The following is a 26,233-nucleotide window of genomic DNA, read 5'->3' on the forward strand; positions in this document are numbered from 1 at the left end:
GCACCTCACTTAATTTGCCCTTGCTTTAACATGCGCATCACTTCAGTCATACCAGTCGGAAAAAAACTACCCAAACGGTAATGAGCGCAATGTGGCAACCTTGCACGTGGCAACGGTCAACAAATGTCTTGTGGACCGCACTTAGAACCCAGATGGGCTACATGTGGCATCCTGGCCACAGGTTGCCCACCACTGACCTATCCCGTAGCCACGCATCTTCCGCCTCATACAAACAACCAACCCTCCAAACAGAAAAGCACAATTTAAAGAGATGCCTGTACTCTCACAGGCCACATGTTTTGAAATGAACCAAATTTATTTGCACAGACCACAAAGAAACTTAAAATACATAAAAAGTGAAAATTTGATTTCCAATGCTAAGAGTGTCCAATTGAAGAGCATGCACATTTGCTGTCCCATTGTAACACAATCTGTTCCACCAAACCAGTTAGTTCTCTTGTCTAAATCTAGTCAGTTCTTTTGGAAAACATGAAAGGACCTATGAGCTCAATTATTTTTAAACGTTTCTTCCCATCACCACACTCCTCAGTTTGTTTAGAGATTGGGGTACGAGGGTTGAAGATGGGAGATAAAATGACTCTGCCACTAGGAGTCCAACAATGCACAGTACAGCAGGCTAATAAACCAATGTACAATTCAGGGACACTTAATCACATCTTTACTTCCCCAGTTATACAATTCCTAATGTGTACGTTGAGTCTGGATCTAAAATGCATACTGTACTGCCAGTGACCAAAAGGTACAAGTGATTATTTTACACAAAACAAGTAACCCAAACACTCCATATGGAAAAAGCTGTTCAGTTTATTGTGGCTGAATTACACAAAGAAGTAGGGATACATTTATAATTGTTAATATACTCTGATATCCTTGCTGTGAGACATCAGTGCAATTTGCATTCATATCATCTCCATACTAATAGGATCGATTATGACTGATGTATTGCCCTGTCACCAACTTTAAGCTAATCAAATTAAATGGAAGCACACAGATGGAGTGAGCCCATTAAAGTGTGTTGTTTTAATATAAACAGGCATGCAAAAGCGCATCACTGGGATTGAAATAACTAAAAGCCTGTCACAGTCAGGTATCAGGGCCAGCAGAAAAACTGACAGCCTGCAGGAGACGACTAACAATCAAGAAAATACAATTTCTTTTGATCGCCATTTCACTGAACGTCAAATGCAATTTATCCCGCATGCCCATGAATAGATCTCTCAGTCTGGTTTAAGTGGAATCCTGTTATAAGCAATAGATCAGGATGGACAAAAGAAGCTTCTGAGGAGAGGGCGGCTGCACCATTGGTTACTTGCACAAGTGGCAAAACGTGGGGCTTGGCACCAATTTTCATGCATGGAACTATTGCCAGAAATCTTCTCATATCACAACTGCATAATTTGTCAATGCCACTTTATTTATATGACCAAATTTCATTCCAAAAATACTTTATGTTCATACTTAAATACTCACAGCTTTTTTGATCTCGCTTTGTGTTCAGTTTAAGTTTGAAACTCAACAGCTTTGTGACAACTCATTTCCAAAATAAATGAATAGGTCAAAAGTCTGCATTGTTGCATCCAAAAATAATAAACTTAAATCGGTGTTTCCTGATGACTAAGTTGCTCTTTAAACAGACATTACCATACCCTCCCCTCCTCGTTCTTTTTAGAACTTTGTTATACGTCATCAGTGAGGGCACTTGAAAGTTCTGTACAATGACCAGAGCTCATGAAGGTACAGAGGCAGAAGATTATGTATTTCAAACACTACAAAAAGGAAAGTTGGACCAACACTTCAATAAAGAGAAAATATGGCTGGCGTGCAGCAATATAGTGCATCTCGGCAAAAAAATAATAAAAAAAACAGCAGACAGAGCTCTGCAAGTTACAAGATAGTGATAAATCTTGGCAAGGAAGTGAAAGTTAGAAAATATATCAGGCATTGTAATTATGGATCAAATCCTGCTTCCAACTCACCTCAAGTTTAAATTCATTCGGCAGTGAGGCATTACAAAATAGTTGTAGCTGTTAACGGATGCTTCCCAAAGCATAGCGGCATTGGGGAGTGGGAGTGGGGCAACGAGCGGTTATGGCCTTGGAGAATTGAGGAAAATCCGAGCCACCAGGCAATTCTAAACACCTAGCACCATGCTACAATGCAGCACTGGTGGACAAATTTGGAACCTTCACTGAGGACACCAAGTGATTGCGGCTTCTCCAGCACAAGGGCAGTGGCCCACATAACTTCTTCCTTGTGCTGTAATTTCTGTGATTCTACAACAACCAGCTCAATGGTTCTTCTGCTAAATAGATAGGGCCTAGGAGGTGCACAGTAATCTAAATAATTTCACTTTAAATTTTTCCCTCCTGACATTGGCACACATTATCTGTGAGGTTGGAGAGTTGGCAAATCCCATTTCTACACTTCTGTTATCGATGTTCATGAGCTGACGCGGAGAAACCAATGAGAGTAAACCACCCACCCCTTCTGAAAGGGGTAATATCAAGTTTCCAACTCTTCAACATTGTCCTGGAGTCAATTCAAAATGAATGTCTTTGGATACTGCTGCAAGTATGCAGACACAACAAAAATGCATAAAGGCCTGTGGAAGATTGGTGTGATTCATCATTTTATTTGAATGCGTGTGATTTAATACTTACTGTATTTTGGAGATGCACTGTTGCACCAGACAGCAAGATTGGTGGCAAGTGATCATTTGGTAAAATCCTCCAGTGTTACAATTATGAAGCTTATAAGATTGTTATGTTTTGGGACTGAGTCTTGAACTTAAGGTAAAATGAAAGGGATCATGAGACCTAGTCTGAAGTCTGCTTAACGACAAGCCTGGGTGACATGGCTGTTAAAGTTTAAAGAAAAGCCCCGGTTGTTTTGCTTGAAAGAAGATGCAAGGTATCCCCACTTGGAGATAATGGCAACAGTATCTGTGTTTACCATGGTTAGACTGCTAGTATCCAAAATGTTTAGAATGTCAGGTTGTAAACAGTTATACTTGAAACTGTCCATTTACTTCCAAGATAAGAGAGAGTTGGAGCCTCAAGGATAGTTAATCAAGCCCATATGATTCACATTTCCACGGAGATGGGCTTTGAGAGGGGAAGAATTTCCAAAGCATCCCCGAAATTCTCAGACAATCTACCAGAATCTGGGAGCGAGGGAACAGCGGCAGACCAAATATTTCTATGGTTCATTATGCAGGAGTGTGGGTGTGTGGGGACACTTGGACCAAAAAGACCAAATTTGAGAGGATTTGAAACAAGATTTGCCTAGCTAACACCAGGTGGAGAATCTCAAAATAAAGCCCTCAGGGGAAAGACAGTTCTGGGATTAAACGTTACCAGGCTGGTAACAACCACTTTGGATTTGATCTGGGAAAATCAAATGACTACCTCAGGGACAACACAAAGTATAACTGTGAAGTACATTAGTGCTAAAAATAGAAGGGGAAAACTCTTCTGTAATTTAAGGTATAAGTTTTCTCCAAAAATATTGTTTAATTTATGGTGCTTTTAGTTGGTGCTTTACAGTAAACGTCTTAAAATGTGAAATCTTGAGACATCCCTTCAGCTATCAACTGGAAGTCTGAATTTCATTTTTTAAAGTTATCAGTCTCTATGGGGATTGTAACACCAGGAATGTGAACAGAGCTGTTAAGTCCTCAGGATAGCATGTAATTGTCATTCGGTGCACCTTAACGCTTGAAAAAATATTCTAAAAAAGTTTAATATAAAGGAGGATAAAATGGCACCTATAAAAACACCTGGAGGATTAAAATTAGATTTATCCCACAGCTGCCATGATTCTACCATGAGTTTGCAACAGGTATGTTATGTGGCATCAGGTAAAAAGAGAGCATCAGTGACAGCATTAATAACTGACTCCCGAATGTCGAGCCATATGTCAAGATTTCTCAGCTCTCTGCAAGGAGACTGAATGAAACTTTCCAATTCCTCTGGGAAGAATGTTGCAATGTCTTTCAATCAGTGACCAATTAATCCATTGTTTTTTAGCCCACCACAAATCAATTAAACAAGAGACAAAGCACTTCTCAGGAAGCTTCTGGCGTGCCAAATCCAAGATAAATGCTCAATTTTGTGTCCATTAAGTTGCAGCTGATGTTTCTATAATTTATGCATTCCATTACCTAGTAGCTAAGACAAACTGGGCATTTATTGCGTGGGTATTGCTCAGCCAAGAATCTATAGCCATGAATCCATAGCTAGGACAACTGTATAGCGATATCTCAAGAAGTTAATGGATATCGACCCAAGAGAAATTAATATTGTGCTCAAATTTTAAAAGACATGCGCAATAAGACAACATTAAAAAAGTGGAATGCAAAGAGTGCCACAAGTCACAAGGTGGATGTGGAATGCTGTGGTCTCTAAATATTTTCCATTGTTAATTAAATTGAGAAAAATGTTATTTACATAAATAATTTTGGTATGCCTATTAGTGACTCCCCTGTCAGCTCCTGTTATCTCAATGCTCAAATGGTGAGCATTCCAGAGGAGGACAAAGAAAACACTTCAAAGACACTCTGAAGCTCTCCTTGACATTCGACAGCTTTGACATTAATGACTGGGAGGAGCTTGCTACCAATCATTTAAAATAGCACTAATTGTCCATCAAACTGCATTACGCTTTGAGTCACAACTTCTTAATCATGAGGCAGTGCAGCAGCAGCAGAGCAGGAAAAAATGGAAGCAATTCTTGCACTCCAAATCCCATGGCCCAGTGGAATATCCTGCCACATGTGCTCAAAGCTCCAGGGACCTGAAAATTGGCCTGCTCCGTCACATGAAGAACCCATGGAAGAAACCCGTGACACTGAGCAGACGTTGTCCTCAAATCAAAGGATGGCCAACCATGACCTCCTACTGCAACAACAAGGGAAAGAAAAACGAGCAGCATGCAGGAACAATTGGAGTGTGTTTGGGCAAAGAGTCAAGATTCTAAGAAAGTTTTGAAGAAACATAAAGGTAGCAAAACAAAGCTGTTTAACAGAGAATTTTTAAAGAGCAGGGCCGCGTAGTGAGTAGTAAGTCAAGAGTGGGGAAAGGTTACGGGCTAGGACAAATGTCTTGAGAAGATGGCTCAAAATGAGATGAGACTCCGAAGGGACTTGAAGACCCAGATGGGTGATGCAGGAGGACAGTGCGCCAAAAGGAGGAACTGCCCCACTGTAACCCTTTCCATCTAGTTATTCAACCATGCATCTTTATCAAGTGATACAATTGATCACATTCATTGTTAAACAAGGCTTTCTCTGGACACAATTCAGATAAACAAGGGCTTTAATATTTTGATAATGAAGAAAAACATATGTCACAGTAGTTTAAAGAATGGAATAGAAAACAATTCCCTGCCACCAATAGTACACCCAATGCATCAGTCTCAGCTCAGTGAGTAGCACTTTGGCCTCTGAATCAGGGGCATGATTTCAAGCCCCACTCCAGAGACCCGAGTACATAATCCAGGCTGACAACAATCTAGTGCAGTAGTGGGGGATCACTGCACAGTTGGGAGGTGTCACGTTAAACCAAAGCCCGTCTTCCCGACAGGTGGACGTGAAAGACCTCATGGCATGAAGTCAAAGAAGAACAGGGGATTTTCTCATGGGGTGCCATTCAATGGTTATTTCTGAACCAACACCAACAAAAGAGAAGGTAATTATCATATGACAGTCTGCCAAATTTTGCAATGGGGAAATTGTCACTTTTCCCGCATAACAAGAGGGACCACACTTCAAAAGTACTTTAGTGGTTGTAAAACACCATTCAACGTCCTGACATTGTGGAAGAACTATATAAATGCAAGTTCTTTCTTTTTATACCAGAAATAATTTGATGTACATCTTAGCTGGTTTCATAGATGGCCAAAAATCTGAACAGTCAGCATTTATCAAAAATATAATACAAATTCTCACCATAAAAAAATTATCAGTTTTGTTCCAATGAACATGCTATTTATAAAAGAGACCAAATTCTTATTTTTTTTGAGACCAGTATAACGTCTCCTGCAACAAAGCAATGCTGCATGGGAGGCGATTAAGGAAATTTTCATAATCAATAATTATTAACGCTTCCATGGTCCCTATTAAACTATACGTGCTATATTTGATTGTGCTGAGCTGGAACTAAGTTAAAAGCGTGTTGAAAGAAAGAAACTACACTGAACCAAACACGTGAGCGATTAACAAAATACTAATAGCTCTGAGGCTCTCTGGGGAGATGTGAAAAAACAACTGTTTAAATCAGGAGGGCAGTGATAAATGTAACTAATGTAACAATGGAAATGTAATTAAAACACAAAACCAGCCCAGAATGACATTGGGAACCCACCATATTAGGAAATCATAAGGGAGAGCTGCAGTTTACCAATATGAGACACAGTTGGGCTCCTGCACCAGTAGACTTGTGTCACCAGACTTTCGTGCAATTTTCTTTTTAGTTCATTAAAATAATGAGCTCTTGAAATAATTTACTTTAAATGAGTCACTTTAATTTTGAAGATGTATGATTTTAAAAATTAAAAAAGCTTAATTATGTTTGATTTATAGATCAGCTGATGTAGTCTTTTTGGAGCCTGAGCGACAGCTTAAATTTGTGCCAAGCATATAGGAGGACTGAAGGAAGTAGTCGGAGGGGACAAAGGTTTCTCTTCATTTTTATGCAATACATGAGCTCCCTCCCACAACAAAATATTACATTGCAATAAAAGAGGCATTGTTAAAAAATATATAAAAAGGAGAAAACCCCCCAGCATTACAAACTTTCTACCTTGATGACTTTTACAGGGATAGATGATGACTGGCGGGGGGAGGGAGGAGATGGATTCCCGATCAGCATAGCTTAAAGGGGGGTTTTAGAGAAGAAGGGAGCAATCACGGGGAGTGATGTGAGGGAGGAAAGTTTGTGGAGGAAAGGAAGGTGGAGGGGAGGGACAATTAATTGGAATGGCCACCCCGCTCTGCCCCTAGAGATTGGGGAGTTTTGGGGAGCCAACAGCAGTTAAAATAAAAAGTAGCACTGCGCTGGCACATCTCTTACGGTGCAGAAAAACTTTTATTGAGACAGGCATGGGTGCTAATTAAGCTCTAACTTATCTTAACCAGGGAATGTATGAGGCAGAGAGGCATCAAGGAGCAGAAGGAAATGAAGGGGAGGCAAAAACAAAATAGAGCAACCACAAACAACCATGTTTAAGATGCTGCTGTGCACAACAATAAATGGACAAAATTTAAAAAGCTAGTTGTTGTTTTCATCAAGTCCACATGAGGTAAACCAACTCTGATCTGCTAAACAAAAAAGACTATGTCACAGTGACTACTTCTGTAATTTGTCTGGTGTGTGTTAATTTGTGTGTTCCATATGGTGTGCATCTTTGAAAAACAAGCACCATGCTCAGTGCACTTATTTTCCAGAGTTATGTGGCATTAACAGCTGACATTTTCTAGGTTTATGTTAAGCTAACAAAGCTCACCCTGAGAATGAATATCTTCAAACCCCTATCCTGTTGATATTTTTTTAACATTCCCAATTTCATTGCTGTGGAGGATACTGCTTTAATATTGTATTTCTTAATTCCTCTGCCCAGCACTTTGCAGATTGCACAGATTTTCCACAGTTGCAAGGGGGTTGGACCTTGAGCAGGATTAAATTACCTCTCTTTCTAAAAGGGCACAAGTTCTTCTCCCCAAGGTTTATTAGCATGACAGGCTCCAACCAACTCAAACTCTGACTTAGGAAACATCCATCTGTTTCTTCTTAATGGAGGGATTTTCATTCTCTCTTCTTACCATCTCTGTTTCGCGCGCCACACATCTTCCCCAACGGCCGACACCAACAGTGGGCAAGCAACCTGATCCTAACCAGGCCTCTTCACTGCAGTCAGATATCAGGAGGCCAAATGAAGAGAGCAACCATGTGTTGATTTACTTTCTTCACAAATCACACAGTCATTTTTACAGCACAAGTTATGGTCAGCCCATAAACTCTCGTGTCTTTCCGTTTATAAAAGGCGGAGAAACTGTACTTCTGTATAGTGCCCTCTATCTCGAAGTTTTCGTAGAAAAAAAGGCATTCATCTGTTTAATGTGCCTACTATAACCTCAGGACAAACCTCAAAGTATTTTATAGCTAATGACATACTTTTGAAGTGTGGACACTGTCGCGATGTAGGAAGCACCACAGCCAATTTGTGCACAGCAAGGACTCACAAACTGCAATGTGATAAACGACCAGATAATTTGTTAGTGGGTTATGTATTGGCCAGAACACTGGGGAGAGCCCCTGTGTTTTTCTTTGAAATGGGGGTATATTTTACATTCATCCATGAGGATGCAACCTTTTTTAATAGCTCCTTTGAATACGGCACCTGCGACAGTGCAACATTGGCCAAGAGTGTCAGCCTAGATTTTTATGTTCTAGCCTCCAGAATGGAATTTGTACTCGTAATCTGAATTACAGCCTGAGTTACCAATTGAGCCACGGCTGACATTACCACAGTAACTGTCCTATCTGGGAGGATTCTGACCTAATGATAAACTGCAGTTTGGTTTTAAAAGGTTTGTGTCCAACATTGAGGAGGTATGGCACATAGCCTTCCCCAACCTGCACTGTGGTCTCGTCGGTTGGAACTGAACTCCGCTGTTCCTATTTGACTTCCAAAGTGAACATAACTCCAGGCACCAGACTTCCGGTGACAAGGATGTGCTGAGCGGAGGAACAAAAGGTGGCTCTCCTCCTGAAAACTTGAAATCAGGCACTTTAAACTAAAATAACCCACTAAAACCGGGAGAAAACATGCTCCCAACAAGATGAGCCATGCGAACTGGGAGCAGATCCAGAGATTAAAAAGACAGCAGGCGCAATAACAAAAGCCGGGATAGGAAAGACGAGGGGACGGTAAGAACAAGGGGCAGCGATGCCCCAGCCACCCCTGAGCGAGGCAAACCACCAGGCCGCATGCAAATCTCCACCCCTTTGGCAAGCGGACGGGAATTCACCACGCAGAAGCTCCAAGAACTCAAGGAGGCCATTGTGGTTGACATGAGGGCAATGGTGGGGCGGCATGGTGGCGCAGTGGCTAGTACTGGGACTACGGCGCCAAGGACCTGGGTACGAATCCCGGCCTGGGTTACTGTCCGTGTAGAGTTTGCACATTCTCCCCGTGTCTGCATGGGTTTCACTCCAACAATCCAAAAGATGTGCAGGTTAGGTGGATCGGCCATGCTAAATTGCCCCTTAATTGGGGAAAAAAAAATTGGGTATTCTAAAAAAATTTTAAAAATGAGGACAATGGCGAAGCTGGCTGTGGCAGAGGCACTGATCACCTTACACGCAGTCATAGAAAAGGCTAACATGCAGTTGGAGATGCAGGACGCTACAATGAAGGAGCTGGAGAAAGCTTCAACCAATCAGAGCGACCGGATCACCGCATCAGAAACAGAAATAGCAAGATTGGTGGTGGCACGAGGGACACTAAAGGGGAAGATCGAGGATCAGGAAAATCGGTCGTGCCACCAGAACCTCCGCATAGTGGACCTAGTGTAGGGGACCGAGGGCCGGATCCCCACAGAATATGTGGTCCAAATGCTGGGTAACCTGGTGGGATGAGACAGCTTCCCAAAACCGCCAGAAATAGACAGAGCCCTCAGGTCACTCCGGCCAAAGCCCAAAGCCGGGGTGGAACCATGGGCCATCATTGCAAAGCTGCTCCTGTATGAGGACCGGGAAAGAATCTTGAACAGGGCCAAGCAGACAAAATCCTATAACTGATCCGGGTGCACCAGACACTGGGGCAGCAGACCTGGCCAAGCACTGGGCAGAGTTCAACAGGGCCAAGGAAGCCCTTTGTAAGAACAATGCAAAATTTGGAATGTTGTACCTAGCCAAGCTCTGGGTGACTTTCCAGGCGGGGAACACTGTTTCACTGCACCGGCAAATGCGGATGAATTCGTCCACAAACATGGGCTGGGAAGACAGCAACAACACAGTCACTGAGCCATACACCTCAACGGACTGGGACAATGTGAAACTGTACTTAGCACACCATAACATTCAAGGCTATGGGCCAAGTGCTGGCAAATGGGATGAATAAAGATTTTTTTTTTTTTTAATTAAAATGGGCAGAACAGGGCCTTTCATGCATCAGTGCAGACTCGATGGGATGAAGGGCCTCTTCTGCACTGTAGTATTCTGTGATTCTTGTTTTGCATGGGACTGTAGCACCTCGCTTTCAATGATAGAACTAAGACTCTAAGTAGGGGCGAGAATAGCAGAGCACAGGAAGGGGTGGATAAAGAAATGCAGCCATTTGTGGGGGGGGGGGGGGAAGAGTATAGATCAGCCCCAGGAGGGGGGCCACAAGCTAGCTCGAGGAAAAGTGAACGAAGGTGGGGCCATGGCATGTCTCCCATCAGGGAGAGAGTCCTGCCGACGGCAGGGCAGAACACCACATACGGGGGGGGGGGACAAATTGGAGGGGGGGACTGGGGGGGAAATGAGGGGGGAACTGGGGGGGAACTGGGGGGGAAATGACTGGGGGGGGAAGACTGGGGGGGGAAGACTGGGGGGGAGAAAGACTGGGGGGGGAAGACTGGGGGGGGAAGACTGGGGGGAAAGACTGGGGGGAAAGACTGGGGGGAAAGACTGGGGGGAAAGACTGGGGGGAAAGACTGGGGGGAAAGACTGGGGGGAAAGACTGGGGGGAAAGACTGGGGGGAAAGACTGGGGGAAAGACTGGGGGGAAAGACTGGGGGGAAAGACTGGGGGGAAAGACTGGGGGGAAAGACTGGGGGGAAAGACTGGGGGGAAAGACTGGGGGGAAAGACTGGGGGGAAAGACTGGGGGGAAAGACTGGGGGGAAAGACTGGGGGGAAAGACTGGGGGGAAAGACTGGGGGGAAAGACTGGGGGGAAAGACTGGGGGGAAAGACTGGGGGGAAAGACTGGGGGGAAAGACTGGGGGGGAAAGACTGGGGGGGAAAAGACTGGGGGGGAAAGACTGGGGGGAAAGACTGGGAGGGAAAGACTGGGAGGGAAAAGACTGGGAGGGAAAAGACTGGAGGGAAAAGACGGGAGGGAAAAGACTGGGAGGGAAAAGACTGGGAGGGAAAAGACTGGGAGGGAAAAGACTGGGAGGGAAAAGACTGGGAGGAAAGACTGGGGAGGAAAGAGTGGGGGGAAAGAGTGGGGGGGAAAAGACTGGGGGGGAAAGACTGGGGGAAAGACTGGGGGGAAAGACTGGGGGGAAAGACTGGGGGGAAAGACTGGGGGGGAAAGACTGGGGGGAAAGACTGGGGGGAAAGACTGGGGGGAAAGACTGGGGGGAAAGACTGGGGGGAAAGACTGGGGGGAAAGACTGGGGGGAAAAGACTGGGGGAAAGACTGGGGGGAAAGACTGGGGGGAAAGACTGGGAGGGAAAAGAGTGGGAGGGAAAAGACTGGGAGGGAAAAGACTGGGAGGGAAAAGACTGGGAGGGAAAAGACTGGGAGGGAAAAGACTGGGAGGGAAAAGACTGGGGGGAAAGACTGGGGAGGAAAAGACTGGGGAGGAAAGAGTGGGGGGAAAGAGTGGGGGGAAAAGACTGGGGGGGAAAGACTGGGGGGAAAGACTGGGGGGAAAGACTGGGGGGAAAGACTGGGGGGAAAGACTGGGGGGAAAGACTGGGGGGAAAGACTGGGGGGAAAGACTGGGGGGAAAGACTGGGGGGAAAGACTGGGGGGAAAGACTGGGGGGAAAGGACTGGGGGGAAGACTGGGGGGAAAGACTGGGGGGAAAGACTGGGGGGAAAGACTGGGGGGGAAAGACTGGGGGGAAAGACTGGGGGGAAAGGACTGGGAGGGAAAAGACTGGGAGGGAAAAGACTGGGAGGGAAAGACTGGGAGGGAAAAGACTGGGAGGGGAAAAGACTGGGAGGGAAAAGACTGGGGGGAAAGACTGGGGAGGAAAAGACTGGGGAGGAAAGAGTGGGGGGAAAGAGTGGGGGGAAAAGACTGGGGGGGAAAGACTGGGGGGAAAGACTGGGGGGAAAGACTGGGGGGAAAGACTGGGGGGGAAAGACTGGGGGGGAAAGACTGGGGGGAAAGACTGGGGGGAAAGGACTGGGAGGGAAAAGACTGGGGGGGAAAGACTGGGGAGGAAAGAGTGCGGGGAAAGAGTGGGGGGAAAAGACTGGGGGGAAAGACTGGGGGGAAAGACTGGGGGGGGGAAAGACTGGGGGGGAAAGACTGGGGGGGAAAGACTGGGGGGAAAGACTGGGGGGGAAAGACTGGGGGGGAAAGACTGGGGGGGAAAGACTGGGGGGGGAAAGACTGGGGGGGAAAGGACTGGGGGGAAAGGACTGGGAGGGAAAAGACTGGGGAGGAAAGACTGGGGAGGAAAAGACTGGGGAGGAAAAGACTGGGGAGGAAAGAGTGGGGGGAAAGAGTGGGGGGAAAGAGTGGGGGGAAAAGACTGGGGGGGAAAAGACTGGGGGGGGAAAGACTGGGGGGGAAAGACTGGGGGGAAAGAGACTGGGGGGAAAGAGACTGGGGGAAAGAGACTGGGGGGAAAGAGACTGGGGGAAAGAGACTGGGGGGAAAGAGACTGGGGGGAAGAGACTGGGGGGAAGAGACTGGGGGGGAAGAGACTGGAGGGAAAAGACTGGGGGGAAAAGACTGGGGGGGAAAAGACTGGGGGGAAAAGACTGGGGGGAAAAGACTGGGGGGAAAAGACTGGGGGGAAAGACTGGGGGGAAAGACTGGGGGGGAAAGACTGGGGGGGAAAGGACTGGGAGGGAAAAGACTGGGGGGGAAAGACTGGGGAGGAAAGAGTGCGGGGGAAAGAGTGGGGGGAAAAGACTGGGGGAAAGACTGGGGGGAAAGACTGGGGGGAAAGAATGGGGGGGAAAGACTGGGGGGGAAAGACTGGGGGGAAAGACTGGGGGGGAAAGACTGGGGGGGAAAGACTGGGGGGGAAAGACTGGGGGGAAAGACTGGGAGGGAAAAGACTGGGGGGAAAGACTGGGGAGGAAAGACTGGGGAGGAAAAGACTGGGGAGGAAAAGACTGGGGAGGAAAGAGTGGGGGGAAAGAGTGGGGGGAAAGAGTGGGGGGAAAAGACTGGGGGGAAAGACTGGGGGGGAAAGACTGGGGGGGAAAGACTGGGGGGAAAGAGACTGGGGGAAAGAGACTGGGGGGAAAGAGACTGGGGGAAAGAGACTGGGGGAAAGAGACTGGGGGAAAGAGACTGGGGGGAAGAGACTGGGGGGAAGAGACTGGGGGGAAGAGACTGGGGGGGGGGAAGAGACTGGAGGGAAAAGACTGGGGGGAAAAGACTGGGGGGAAAAGACTGGGGGGAAAAGACTGGGGGGAAAAGACTGGGGGGAAAGACTGGGGGGAAAGACTGGGGGGAAAGACTGGGGGGAAAGACTGGGGGGAAAGACTGGGGGGAAAGACTGGGAGGGAAAAGACTGGGGGGGAAAGACTGGGGAGGAAAGAGTGCGGGGGAAAGAGTGGGGGGAAAAGACTGGGGGGAAAGACTGGGGGGAAAGACTGGGGGGGAAAGACTGGGGGGGAAAGACTGGGGGGGAAAGACTGGGGGGGAAAGACTGGGGGGGAAAGACTGGGGGGAAAGACTGGGAGGGAAAAGACTGGGGGGAAAGACTGGGGAGGAAAAGACTGGGGAGGAAAAGACTGGGGAGGAAAAGACTGGGGAGGAAAGAGTGGGGGGAAAGAGTGGGGGGAAAGAGTGGGGGGAAAAGACTGGGGGGGAAAGACTGGGGGGGAAAGACTGGGGGGGAAAGACTGGGGGGAAAAGAGACTGGGGGGAAAGAGACTGGGGGAAAGAGACTGGGGGGAAAGAGACTGGGGGAAAGAGACTGGGGGAAAGAGACTGGGGGGAAGAGACTGGGGGGAAGAGACTGGGGGGAAGAGACTGGGGGGGGGGAAGAGACTGGAGGGAAAGACTGGGGGGAAAAGACTGGGGGGAAAGACTGGGGGGGAAAGACTGGGGGGAAAGACTGGGGGGAAAAGACTGGGGGGAAAAGACTGGGGGGAAAGACTGGGGGGAAAGACTGGGGGGAAAGACTGGGGGGAAAGACTGGGGGGGAGACTGGGGGGGGAGACTGGTGGAGAAGACTGGAGGGGGAAGACTGGGGGGGGAGACGGGGGGCGGGGAAGACTGGGGGGGAAAGACTGGGGGGGAAGACTGGGGGGAAATTCGGGAGGGAAAGACTGGGGGGGGGGGAAAGACTGGGGCAGGGAAAAGATTGGAGGCCCTCCAGACTAACCCATTCTACCCGCCTTCTCCTGTCGTACAAGTCTCTGTCTTGGAAGACTGAGCATTCTAAAATCAGCCTACCTCCCCTCGGAAGGAACATTCCAAGTGATTTCTGATTTCATACTCTGGACACGCGTAAAACTTATTCTTGTATTTTTATTGTGGTTATACCCTGAACCCTCTTTCTTTTTCCTTATACCCCATTTATTGTGCGAGCGTTAGAAGAGGTGGATGTTGCGAAACACTTCTCATATTTGTGTGTGTGTATAAAAATAAAACAACCCTTTTATTTTCATCTTAATAAAAAAAGTTTGTAGCATGTGAACCACAAAGTTTTGCGTTAAAATTTCACTCCAGGGCTTGAGCACAATAATCATGGCCGGTGCTCCAGTGCAGTACTGAGAGAGTGCGGCACTATTGGAGGCATCATCTTAGAGGGGAGAAGTTAGGTTGAGATCTCATTTGCCTACTGCTGTGAATCTACTGTAAAAGATCCCTTGCCACGATTTCAAGGAAGAGCAGGTGAGCTATCCCTGGTGTCCTGGCCAATACTTATCTCTCAATCAGCATCATAAAAAACAGATGATCATTGCTGTTTGTGGAAGTTTGATGTGCATAAATTGGTTGCCACATTTCCTATAGCAGAGCAACTACATTTCAAAAGTATTTCATTGGGTGTAATGCCCTTTGAGCACTTCAGCATTCATGGGAAGCGCTATATAACCTCAAGCCTTTCATTTTTCTTCTTAACAGGATAATGTCTCCTTATGAGGTCATGTTTAGGGCATATGTCACCAAATTAGTGCACACACATTTTTTAAAAGAAAAATCACAGGAAGTTATCCAAAGTGTGAAGCAAAACAAAAAGCATGTGGAACAGTGGCAAAGTGGGTTAAGTGCAGTTCAAATCTTGTACTTGGGGATCTCATGCAGTCCACACTGATGGGAACAAAACCCTTCAGTCGCAAGAGTCCAAACACCAAACAATTTCAACAGTCAGCCCAGGCCTAGTGAAAGCACACCACCACTGTCAACTCGGGTCTAAATGGCAACAGTACTCAAACGACAGAAAAGCATAGCTGGCGCAAGAGAAGGGAGTAGCGCAGCAATGCAGCCGGTGGCACTTGGAGTCAGCAATTGAGGCGGATGTTATCCGAAGCACCTGTGTTATAACCAGGCTGATGATGTGACACTGACACCAGGCACGTGCAACTGGAAAAGTGATCTGTGCACCCCTACATTGCCACCCCTCCTGCCTACTCACCAACCCCCTCTCCCATCAACACCCTTCAGCCTGGTGAAGACAAAAATTCACCAAAATAGAAAAGAAAACTGCATGCAACTCACATCACCATGGCAACAGAGCCTCTCAACTTCAAACCCTTTTGTTTCAGGGGAATTAAATGCTACAATTTTAAGCCTCTTCTAACATGGCAATTCTATATAGCAGTACTTTCCGGTTTTGATATTTAAATGTGTTGCCTGGTCTCCAGTTCGGAGCACAATGCTTCCTTTGGCATCTTGTGTGAAGGGTCCCACAGTTTTGGCATTGTACAGCTCATGCTATTTATATAAATGCGTGTCTCTTCACACCATTCCAACAATATGAAGCAATAGAGACATTTTAGATGTGAGCAAACTATTGTTTGAAATTTCGAATTGATTGCAAACCTTTACAATTACTGGCCTGAAACTGAGCCTTGCATTTATAAAGCAGTGATTCTATTTTACAGCCGCCAGTAAGCATTATGAGATGCTTCTTTGCCATTCTGCAATGTCGAAGGTGGGATCTTTTTTGGATGCGATGCTTCACTGGTGCCCCTCAGGTGATAGAGAAGAGCAAGAGGAGGAATTTCTTTCCTCAAGAGGGTCATTCATTTTTGGAATTCTCTACCCCAGAGAACAGTGGAGGCTGGGTCACTGAATATATTCATGGCTCATTTGGACTGATCGTTGGTCTACAAAAGAGTTCAGGGTTACTGTGGCGCAAGAAAATGGAGTGAAGGCCACAATCAGGTTGACCACAATCTTACTGAATGATTGAGCAGGCCCGAGAGTACAAATGGCCCATTGCTGCTCCTATTTCTGACAATCTTATGTGCCAGGAATTTCCCAATACGGGTGTACAAAGTGTTCTGGCTATTATTTGTCTGTAAACCAATAATAATCTAAACAGATCAACTGCTCATGATCTAATTGCCCTGCATGTGGGAGACATAGCTATGAATTAATTGGTGGTGACCTTTCTCACCTTGCAGTGACTACACTCCAAAATTACTTCACAAGTTGTTAAGCACCTTGGGATGGACTAAGATAGAGAAAGACACCACATAAATGCAGGCCAAGATCAGCGGGAAAGTGACCAAGATCAGCGGGAAACTAGAAGATTGGGAAAACTTTAAAGGTCAGCAGAAAGCCACGAAAAGAGCCATAAAGAAAAGTAAGATAGAACACGAAAAAAAACTGGCACAGAATATAAGGACAGATAGCAAAAGTTTTTATAATTATATAAAACTAAAGAGTGGCTAAAGTAAACATTGGTCCGTTAGAGGATGAGAGTGGTCATTTAGTTATGGGATATGATGAAATGGCAGAGGCATTGAACAAATATTTTGTATCGGTCTTCACAGTGGAGGACACTAATAACATGCCAGCAATTGACCGAGAGAAGAAGGTAGGTGAGGACCTGGAAACCATTACTATCACGAAAGAGCAAGTGTTGGGCAAGCTAATGGAGCTCAGGATAGATAAGTCTCCTGGTCCTGATGGAATGCATCCCAGGGTACTGAAAGAGATGGCTGGAGTAATAGCAGATGCACTGGCGGTAATTTTCCAAAATTCGCTGAGCACTGGGGCAGTCCCAGAGGATTGGAAAACAGCAAATGTGACGCCACCGTTTAAAAAGGGAAGTAGTCAAAAGATGGGGAATTATAGATCGGTTAGCTTAACCTCTGTCGTGGGGAAGATGCTTGAGTCTATTATCAAGAAAGAGATAGGAGGGCACCTCGATAGAAATTGTCCCATTGAACGGATGCAGCAGGGATTCATGAAGGGCAGGTCATGTTTGACGAACCTCTTGGAAAATCTATGAAGACATTTCGAGCAAGGTAGACAAAGTGGACCCAGTGGATGTGGTGTACCTAGATTTCCAAAAGACCTTTGACAAGGTACCGCACAAGAGGCTGCTGCATAAGATAAGGATGCATGGTGTTAAGGGTAGAGTACTAGCATGGATAGAGGATTGGTTGTCTAACAGGAAACAAAGAGTGGGAATAAATGAGTGCTATTCTGACTGGCAATCAGTGACGAGTGGTGTGCCTCAGGGATCGGTGTTGGGACCACAATTATTTACAATTTATATAGACGATTTGGATTTGGGAACTACTTGTAAGGTATCCAAGTTTGCAGATGACACGAAGGTGTGTGGCAGAGCAACGTGTACTGAGGACTGTAAAACCTTACAGAGGAACATTGACACATTGAGTGAGTGGGCAAAGGTCTGGCAGATGGAGTATAATGTCAATAAGTGTGAAGTCGTGCATTTTGGTAGGAGTAACAATAGAACAGATTATTATATAAATGGTAAAAAGCTGCAGCATGCTGCTATGCAGAGGGACCTGGGTGTACTTGTGCATGAGTCACAGAAGGTTGGTCTGCAGGTGCAACGAGTAATTAGGAAGGCAAATGGAATTTTGTCCTTCGTTGCGAAGGGGATTGAGTTTAAAAGTAGAGAGGTAATGTTGCAGTTGTACAAGGTGCTAGTGAGGCCACACCTGGAGTACTGTGTGCAGTTTTGGTCTCCACACTTGAAAAAGGATGTGCTAGCACTAGAGGGGGTGCAGAGGAGGTTCATGAGGCTGATTCTGGAGTTGAGGGGGTTATCGTATGAGGAGAGGCTGAGTAGATTGGGATTATATTCACTGGAATTCAGAAGGTTGAGGGGGGATCTAATAGAAACATATAAAATTTTGAAGGGAATGGATAAGATAGAAGTAGAAAGGATGTTTCCACTGGTAGGTGAAAGTAGGACAAGAGGGCATAGCCTCAAGATTAGGGGGAGTAGATTTAGGACTGAATCAAGGAGGAACTTCTTCACTCAGAGGGTGGTTAAAGTATGGAATTCCCTACCGAAAGGAGTAGTAGACGCTACTTCATTGAATATATTTAAAGATCGGGTAGATGTTTTTTTGAAAAATAAAGGAATTACGGGATATGGCGAGAATGCGGGTAAGTGGTTCTGAGACCACGAAAAGATCAGCCATGATCTTATAGAATGGCGGAGCAGGCTCGAAGGGCCGGACGGTCTACTTCTGCTCCTAGTTCTTATGTTCTTATAAATGCAAGTTCTTTCATTCATTTAACTAGTCTAACAGCATGATAAAAGGTGAAAGAAATCTGCACCACTGGCTACCACAGGCAGGTCTGTTTGCATGCTTTGAGCAAAGCCGATAACAGGTGAATTGGGTGCCAACAGCCAATGGCATAAAGGCTTGAATGGGACTTTGACCATTCAGCAAGCATCCCACAGCACTTCACAAGAGCATTATCAGGTAAACTCCGACACTGAGCCACAGAGGAAAATGTTAGGGCAGGTGACCGAGAGCTTGGTCAAAGAAATAGGTTTTAAGGAGGAGAGAGAAATAGAATGACAGAGAGGTTAAAGAAAGGGACTCCGGAGCAAGGGGCACAGGTAGATGAAGGCATGACTGCCAATGGTTGAGAAAAAGGAATCAGAGATGGACAAGTGGCAAGAACTGGTGGAACAGTTTTTGGAGGCTTATCAGGCAGAAAGTGATTGTGGGGTAAGTGAGGGGCAAGACTGTGGAGAGATATGACCACAAGAATTAAAAAAATAAATTGTTGGTGTTGTTGGACTAAAAGAAAAGCTTTTCTATTTAGTTCTATGTGTAGGATTGAGAACACATGAACAGGAGTAGGCCATTGAGCACCTCAAGCCATTCTACATGACTGATCAGTACCGCAACTCAATTTCTCTCCTATTCTCCCATATCCTTTGATACCCTTTACTGAGCAAATATCTAGTATCTCTTGAAAGCCCTAATGGCCCCAATATGCATAAAACATCCAGGGTTTAAGGTATTTCAGGTTGCTACTACTTTGTGTGGCAAAGCGTGTCTTGAATTCAGTTCTAAATGGCCTAGCACAAATGTGAAAATTATACACCCTTGCTCTGGATTTCCCCCAACACAGGAAATAGTTTATCCCTACCTACCCTATCAAATACCTTGATCATTTTAAAGAAAGTAATAATAATAGCTTATTGTCACATGTATCCCATGGCAAGAGGAGCAGGGTTGTGCCTCTTGACCACCTCTTCTGAAGAGTAATCTTCACTGAACTATTAACAATTTTGTTCCTCATGCAGATACTGACTGAATCTGCTGTGATTTTCCAGGACTTTCTATCTTGGGTTCAGATTCCCTGCAGCTCGTTTTGCTCTTTAAAAACGTTTTATTAAGTTATTTTGATTGTTGCCAGTGTTGTTGAGCCTAAACAAATCCATAATTGCAGTATAACTGCAGAAAAGCCAGGAAGAGGATAGTAGCCCTGTTAGGGCTAATACAGTTTACCAGTAATCAGGAATCAACATCCTTAAATCCCTTTTATACTGACAGTCTCATTCAGCAGATTTTGCACATTTACTGCAGATGTTCGGGTCTATAGGATCTCTTTTTTTGTTGGTCTATACATATGAGAAGTTAATTCTTTTTTCCTGCCAATTCTAATTAGTGAGCATTTCCTTACTTTAGTGGTTTCCAGGTCTACCGCGCTTCCTGCTGGAGGATGACCCAGCCTCACTGCGTGAAGTCACACATTGTTTCAGTAGTACATAAAGACCTCCTGATGGGACACTGAGCGTCTCTCTACTGCTGCAGGGGTCAGGGACAAGGACCTCAATCAACAGCGGAGGTTTCATCTGGAAACCATGGTGAGTATCCTCACAAAACCTCTTCTTTTTCAGAAGTAATCACACACAGACAAACTCAGGCACACACACACACACACACACACACAAATGCAAATGTGCACACAGACATTTTGCATGTCACAATTAAATTGGAGTCTGTTTACACCCGTTACCATCCAGATAGGGCTCTATAGGTGGCTAAATGTAAAATTGGCAGCTATTGCATGCTAGCTCAAGATGTTTTGGGGAGTGGGTGGAGACATTTGAAATGGGTGGAAAGGGCCAATTTAAGGTGTATGGCAGGTTAGGACAAATTTCTAAAAAAAGGAATAACTGATGGACAATCAGAATGGTCTTTTTTGTTAGCAAAGACAAAAATTTCAGATTTATTGCATTACTTACAGGTGACCCAAGACAAGTGGATGGATGCAGTGAGGATGCGGCGTGGGGGATGGTGGGGAGAAGGTTTTCCTTTCACTTCCTGAAGCAATTAAGCCAGAATTTGCTTCCATCATGTTTCTTGTAAATTTCTCTCTCTTTCCATATCCCCCTATTTATTATACATCTTTGTCTGCATGCATTTCCTATTTGTTACAGTTACTATATGATAAATATTGGAAGGTATTTAACCGTGGCCACCAGGGTGTCCTCAGGCACTTAAATGAATTGTTATTTTTTATTCATGCTTTGCTGGCTAGTCCAGCATACATTGCCCATTTCTAATTACTCTTAAGAAGATGGTGGTGAGCTGCTTGCTTGAACCACTGCGATCAGTGTGGTAGAGGGAGTGAATGTTTGTGGATGGGGTGCCAATCAAGTGGACTGCTTTGTCGCGGATAATGTCGAGCTTCTTGAGTGTTGTTGGAGCTGCACTCATCCAGGCAAGTGGGGAGTAATTCATTTCACTCCTGCCTTTTAGATTGTGGACAGGCTTTGGAGGGTGGTGGTCAGGAAGTGAATTACTCGCCAAAGGATTCCTAGCTTCTGATCCGCCTTTGTAGCCTACAGTTATTTGTATGGCCAGGATGCTGATAGTGGGAGATTCAGTGTTGGTAATCCACTGAATGTCAAGAGGCAATTACCTGATTTCTCTCTTGTTGAACTTAGTCATTGCATGGCACGAGTGTTATTTGCCGTTTCTCAGCCCAAGCCTGGATATTGTCACTTGTTGCACTTGGACATGGACACTTGAGGAGTCGCGAATGTACAATCATCATCGAATATCTCCACTTCTGACCTTATGATCAAAGGAAGGTCATTGGGGAAAAGGTTAAAAATGGTTGGGCTTAGAACACTCCCCTGAGGAACTCCTGCAGTGATATCCTGGAACTCAGATGGCCAACTCCAACAACCATCTTCTTTATGCGAGTTGAGTCGAGAGTTTCTCCCACTGACTCTAATTTTGCTGGGGCTCTTTGATACCACACTCAGTGAAATGCAGACTTGATTTCAAAGGCAGTCACTCTCACCTCACCTCTGGAGTTTAACTCTTTTGTTCATGTTTGAACCAAGGCTGAAAAGAGGTCAGGGTCGAGTGGCTCAAGAGGGACCCAAACTGAGCATTAGTGAGTAGGTTATAGCAAAGCAAGTGCCGCTTGATTGCACAGTGGATGACACCATCACTTTTACTAATCATCGAGAGTAGGCTAACGGGGGAGTAATTGGCCGGGTTGGATTTGTCCTGCTTCTTGCACAGAGGGCATATCCGGGGCAATTTTCCACGTTGCCAGGTAAATGCCAGTGTTGTATCTGTACTGAAATATCTTGGTTAGGGCCTGGGACACACTTTTGCTAGAATATTGTCAAGGCCCATAGTCTTTGCAGTATCCAGTGCCTTCAGCTGTTTGTCGATATCATGAGAGGTGATGCTCAGGACCTCTGGAGGAGGCTGAAATGGACCATCCATCTCCAAGTGGTGTTAACATGGAGGAATACTGATTCACCAGTTGACATTGGACATGGTTATCAGTAGGAGGATTCCTTGCCCACGTTTGACCTGATCTCATGGGACTTCATGGGGTCTGTAGTTGACGTTGAGAACTCCCAAGGCAACTTCCATCCTGACTTCATACCACGGTGCCGTCACCTCTGCGGGGTCTGTCCCAGCGGTTTGACAGGACATACCCAGGGATGGTGATAGTGGTGTCTTGGCATTTTCTGTAAGGTATCATTCCGGGAGTAAGACCATGTCAGGCTGTTGCTTGACCAATCTGTGAGACAGCTCTCCCAATATTGGCACAAGCCCCCAGATGTTAGTGAGGATGCCTTTGCAGGGTCGACAGAGCTGGGTTTGCCATTGTCTTTTCTGGTGCCTCGGCCGATGCTGGGAAGTGTGCCTGTTTTCAAACAGGGCCTTCCCCAGGATGAAGGACTTTGGCTGGAGAAATCACCCAACACCTGCTGGTCAACAGAGGCTGGCAATTTCCCACTGCAGGCAGTGGTGGCACGAGCAGGGGGCAGATTCAGGCATTGCACCCACCAAAGACCCAAAATCAGCGAGGGTCCAAGGCCACAGGTGAGTGAGGGCAAGACTGGAATACTCTCAGTGCTACCTCCCCAGCCACTCCCCCCTCCTAATGCCCTCTACCCCAATCAGATACTGAGTGCCTGACAATGAGAGACATAGTAACCCCCACAACCCGACCAATCCTGCAGGCAAACCCAATATGCTTTGATTTTTGGGCTTCTCATGTGGTTATTGCCCCATCTGCTGCTGGTTGAATACTAGCTGTGGCAGGATGAGGCCCTTAAGTGGGCATTCATTGGCAATTTAAGGATCTCAATTGGCAGTGGTTTGCGATGGCTGTCCATGAGCCTTCCCACTCCAAACTTTTTAAAAATAAATTTAGAGTACCCAATTATATTTTTTCCCCAATTAAGGGGCAATTTAGCATGGCCAGTCCACCTAACCTGCACGTCTTTGGTTGTGGGGGTGAAACCCACGCAAACACGGTGAGAACGTGCAAACTCCACACGGACAGTCCGGGATTCGAACCAGGGTCCGCAGCCCCAGTGCTATCCACTGCGCCAATGCCGCCCTCTTCCCACTCCAAACTTAATCTCAGCATAGGCAGGTCGGCAGCGAGGTTCCCACCCATCACCCTCCCACGCAATTAAATGCTCTCTTCATCTCCAAACCTACATCAAGAGAGGCATTAAATTCCACCCTTTTTGTCCTAGTCAACAGTTATAACTCAACCAATATTGCGCAAAAGGATAATTCAATCATTATGACATTGCTGATTTGGGTCCTTGCTGTGCGCAAATTGGTTGGCACATTTCCCAAATTAACACAGTGACTACACTTCAAAAAGTATTTCTTTGGCTGAAAAGCACTTTACTTTGTGCTAAGGTCTTGAACAGTACTATACAAATGAAAGTTCTTCCTTTCTTTCAAGACCTGATTGACACACGTACCACATTGTACTTGAACAAAGCTTCTAACCTGTCAGATGATTTCAGTCAGTTTTCTACTTTGTGTATAGGGAGGAGGAGAGAGAAGCAAAAGCTTGCTTGTCAAAATATATCTGCACATATCACTCGGGCTGAAGGAGCACGCGTTAGATGGCTGTATTTTTATGAGATATCACCAAATGCATTGTGTGACTTTTAGGAGTCTAGGTCTAAAATTGCTAACTGCCCAAGATTGTCCAGCAGTCTCCAGGAGCCAAGTATTAATCTGCTGGTCACTGTTGTGAGCAGATCCATGAGAAAAATCTTTGGACTTTTTTTTTAAACTGTGTTTTCTCCCATTTTTATTTGAAGACTTTCATTTGCTAGTTATAAAAATGTTGCGGATAGAGGAATGTTTGATTGGACAAGATGGATGGAGGCAGAAAATCACGAGATTAAGTGTAATGAGATCTGGCCATCTTCGTTGGACTGCTATCTCCGTTCTGTACCTCTTCACATTTCAGCGCCATGCCAGCAGCATCTCTGCATTGGGTCACGACAACTCACCCGCAAAGGTTTAAGGAATCAGCGCTCTCATACCATCAGGAAACCCAAAAAGAGCGGGACTTTTGATCTTCATCTGTTCCAAATGTATCATCCTTGAAGGGGCAGCCCTTTTTACGTTCAAATCAAAAATGCTGTCAGCGACATCGCTTGGGAGGGGATGGGAGAAAATTAAAAACATATGGTATCAACCTCACTTGTGAGGAGTTGCAGGTAATTTATTACAGCTTGCAAGGGGTCTGCAGCTGAAACCCATCCAAATGCTTCTGTCGTGTCGAATGGAATCAATTCAGGTCCCTTCCTGTGGCCGTTGTGCTTTGATGTGCCAAGCAGAATCGGTTTCCCTGTGTAGACTCGCAAAGAAACAGCTGATTAAGTAGCCCATAAATCTGACAGATGAAAAATAAAGTCACACGTTCATTTAAAAGCACCAGGCCAGATGTTGGTAGTGGCTCCTGCTGTGCGATCCGGCAGCCAAACTGCCACTGACATTAGAGTCGTGCGGGCACTCACGATCTCAGAGAAACTGTGCTTCCATGGGGACAGGGAGAGAGAGATATGGGGGGGGGGGGGTTAAAGACACAGGCCTCTCTCTCTTATTCACCCCCTGTCAAGAGGGATCGTTGCCACACTTTAAGGAGCTTTAACTAATCAGGTCGCTCTGAAATACCCCGAGGAGCGGGTTGAAAAGACAAGCACTCCAACAGCCACAAACTTGTGTTTTCCATTGACACCCCAGCACAAATAAAAGGTTCAACAATGAGAAAGGAAGGACTTCGTTAGGGTTGTCAGTCCTCCATGACTGCCTTCGAGTCTCCAGCAGTTAAAGATTAATCTCCCAGACACGGCTACAAGAAGTCTCTTGCGAGCAAAATCATGGGCGTGTTTGAAAAAAAATGTGTCCTCTTTTCATTCTCTTTGCACACTTTCACTTGCTGGCTGTAACATGCCGGAGTGGGAATTAAAAATATGCTTAATCGGGTGGAGCCGGTTGGAGGCGGGGGTCATGTTTGGAAACCTCCAGGAATACATCAAACCAGAGTAGATTTACTATTCGTAGATGTAGCTACCATCATGCTACCGATGTCTTTATTTCAAATTGTTTTATACATGACATGCAGTGACAAGTCTTGCAGAAAACACTGCCATTCTGACATCGCCTCGTTTTAATAGACATCTTTCTTAACTCTGCAGATGACAGTGACATATTGTACAATGTTGCCCCTTTCAGGAAGCTTAGTAAAGAACCCAGAAGCGACAATAGACTGGATCTACCGCCGCCCCCCCCCCCCCCCCCCCCCCCCCCAAGCCACGTGCTTTCCGACGATGTGGTGGACTGGGGTGGGCACAGTAAGAAGTCTTATTCACCAGGTTAAAGTCCAACAGGTTTGTTTCAAATTACTAGCTTTCGGAGCACAGCTTCTTCATCAGGTCATTTAATCAAAGATGTCGGACTTGAACAGTGTTGGAAGACTTCTTACTGTATTTTCCCATGGCAGAGATGGCTCGCCAAATTGGTTGCCGGTGGGATCTTCTGGTCCTGCTGATGTCTGCGGCGCTTTGCGTGGCTCGCCCATTCCGCCCACTGGAGGAAGGGCAGGAAAATCCCATCCAATATCTCTAATTATTGGACTGCAAGAACAGGGGAACCAGTTTGGACAACAAGTCACCGAATAATGCAAATTTAACTTTTCTCATGTGAAGTCACCGCAGATTCGGTCTCCTTTAACTTCTTATGCTCTTAGCGTAGCGTAAGCGGCTTCCTTGATGTGCACTTGACAAAGGAAGGTTCAGACGTGGAAATAACTTCAACACGTTTATTAAACTATTTACAATTCTCCTACTCGGGTTCGCCACTACTGTTAATCCTTCTATAGCTACTGAGATTAACTAACCAGTCTGCTACAATCCACGTGGTGGGTGTGATATTGAATTAACCCTGTGTGTGTACTCAGTGTCTCCACTGGAAAGAGGAAGATCATGTGTTGTGTCCTTTATATATGGGTTGGTGTAATGCCCTCCTGTGGTGGTGTCACCTCTGT

The 26,233-nt window shown here is 45.8% G+C and overlaps 1 protein-coding gene across 1 annotated transcript in view; it reads right to left on the reverse strand.

Moving 5' to 3' along the window:
* Positions 1-26,233, reverse strand: part of LOC119958709 (partitioning defective 3 homolog B-like) — a 1,329,970-nt gene that overhangs the window by 935,878 nt on the left and 367,859 nt on the right. The window lies entirely within an intron of this gene.

The sequence above is a fragment of the Scyliorhinus canicula genome, chromosome 2 (genome assembly GCF_902713615.1).
Source record: "Scyliorhinus canicula chromosome 2, sScyCan1.1, whole genome shotgun sequence".
NCBI classification, from domain to species: domain Eukaryota; kingdom Metazoa; phylum Chordata; class Chondrichthyes; order Carcharhiniformes; family Scyliorhinidae; genus Scyliorhinus; species Scyliorhinus canicula.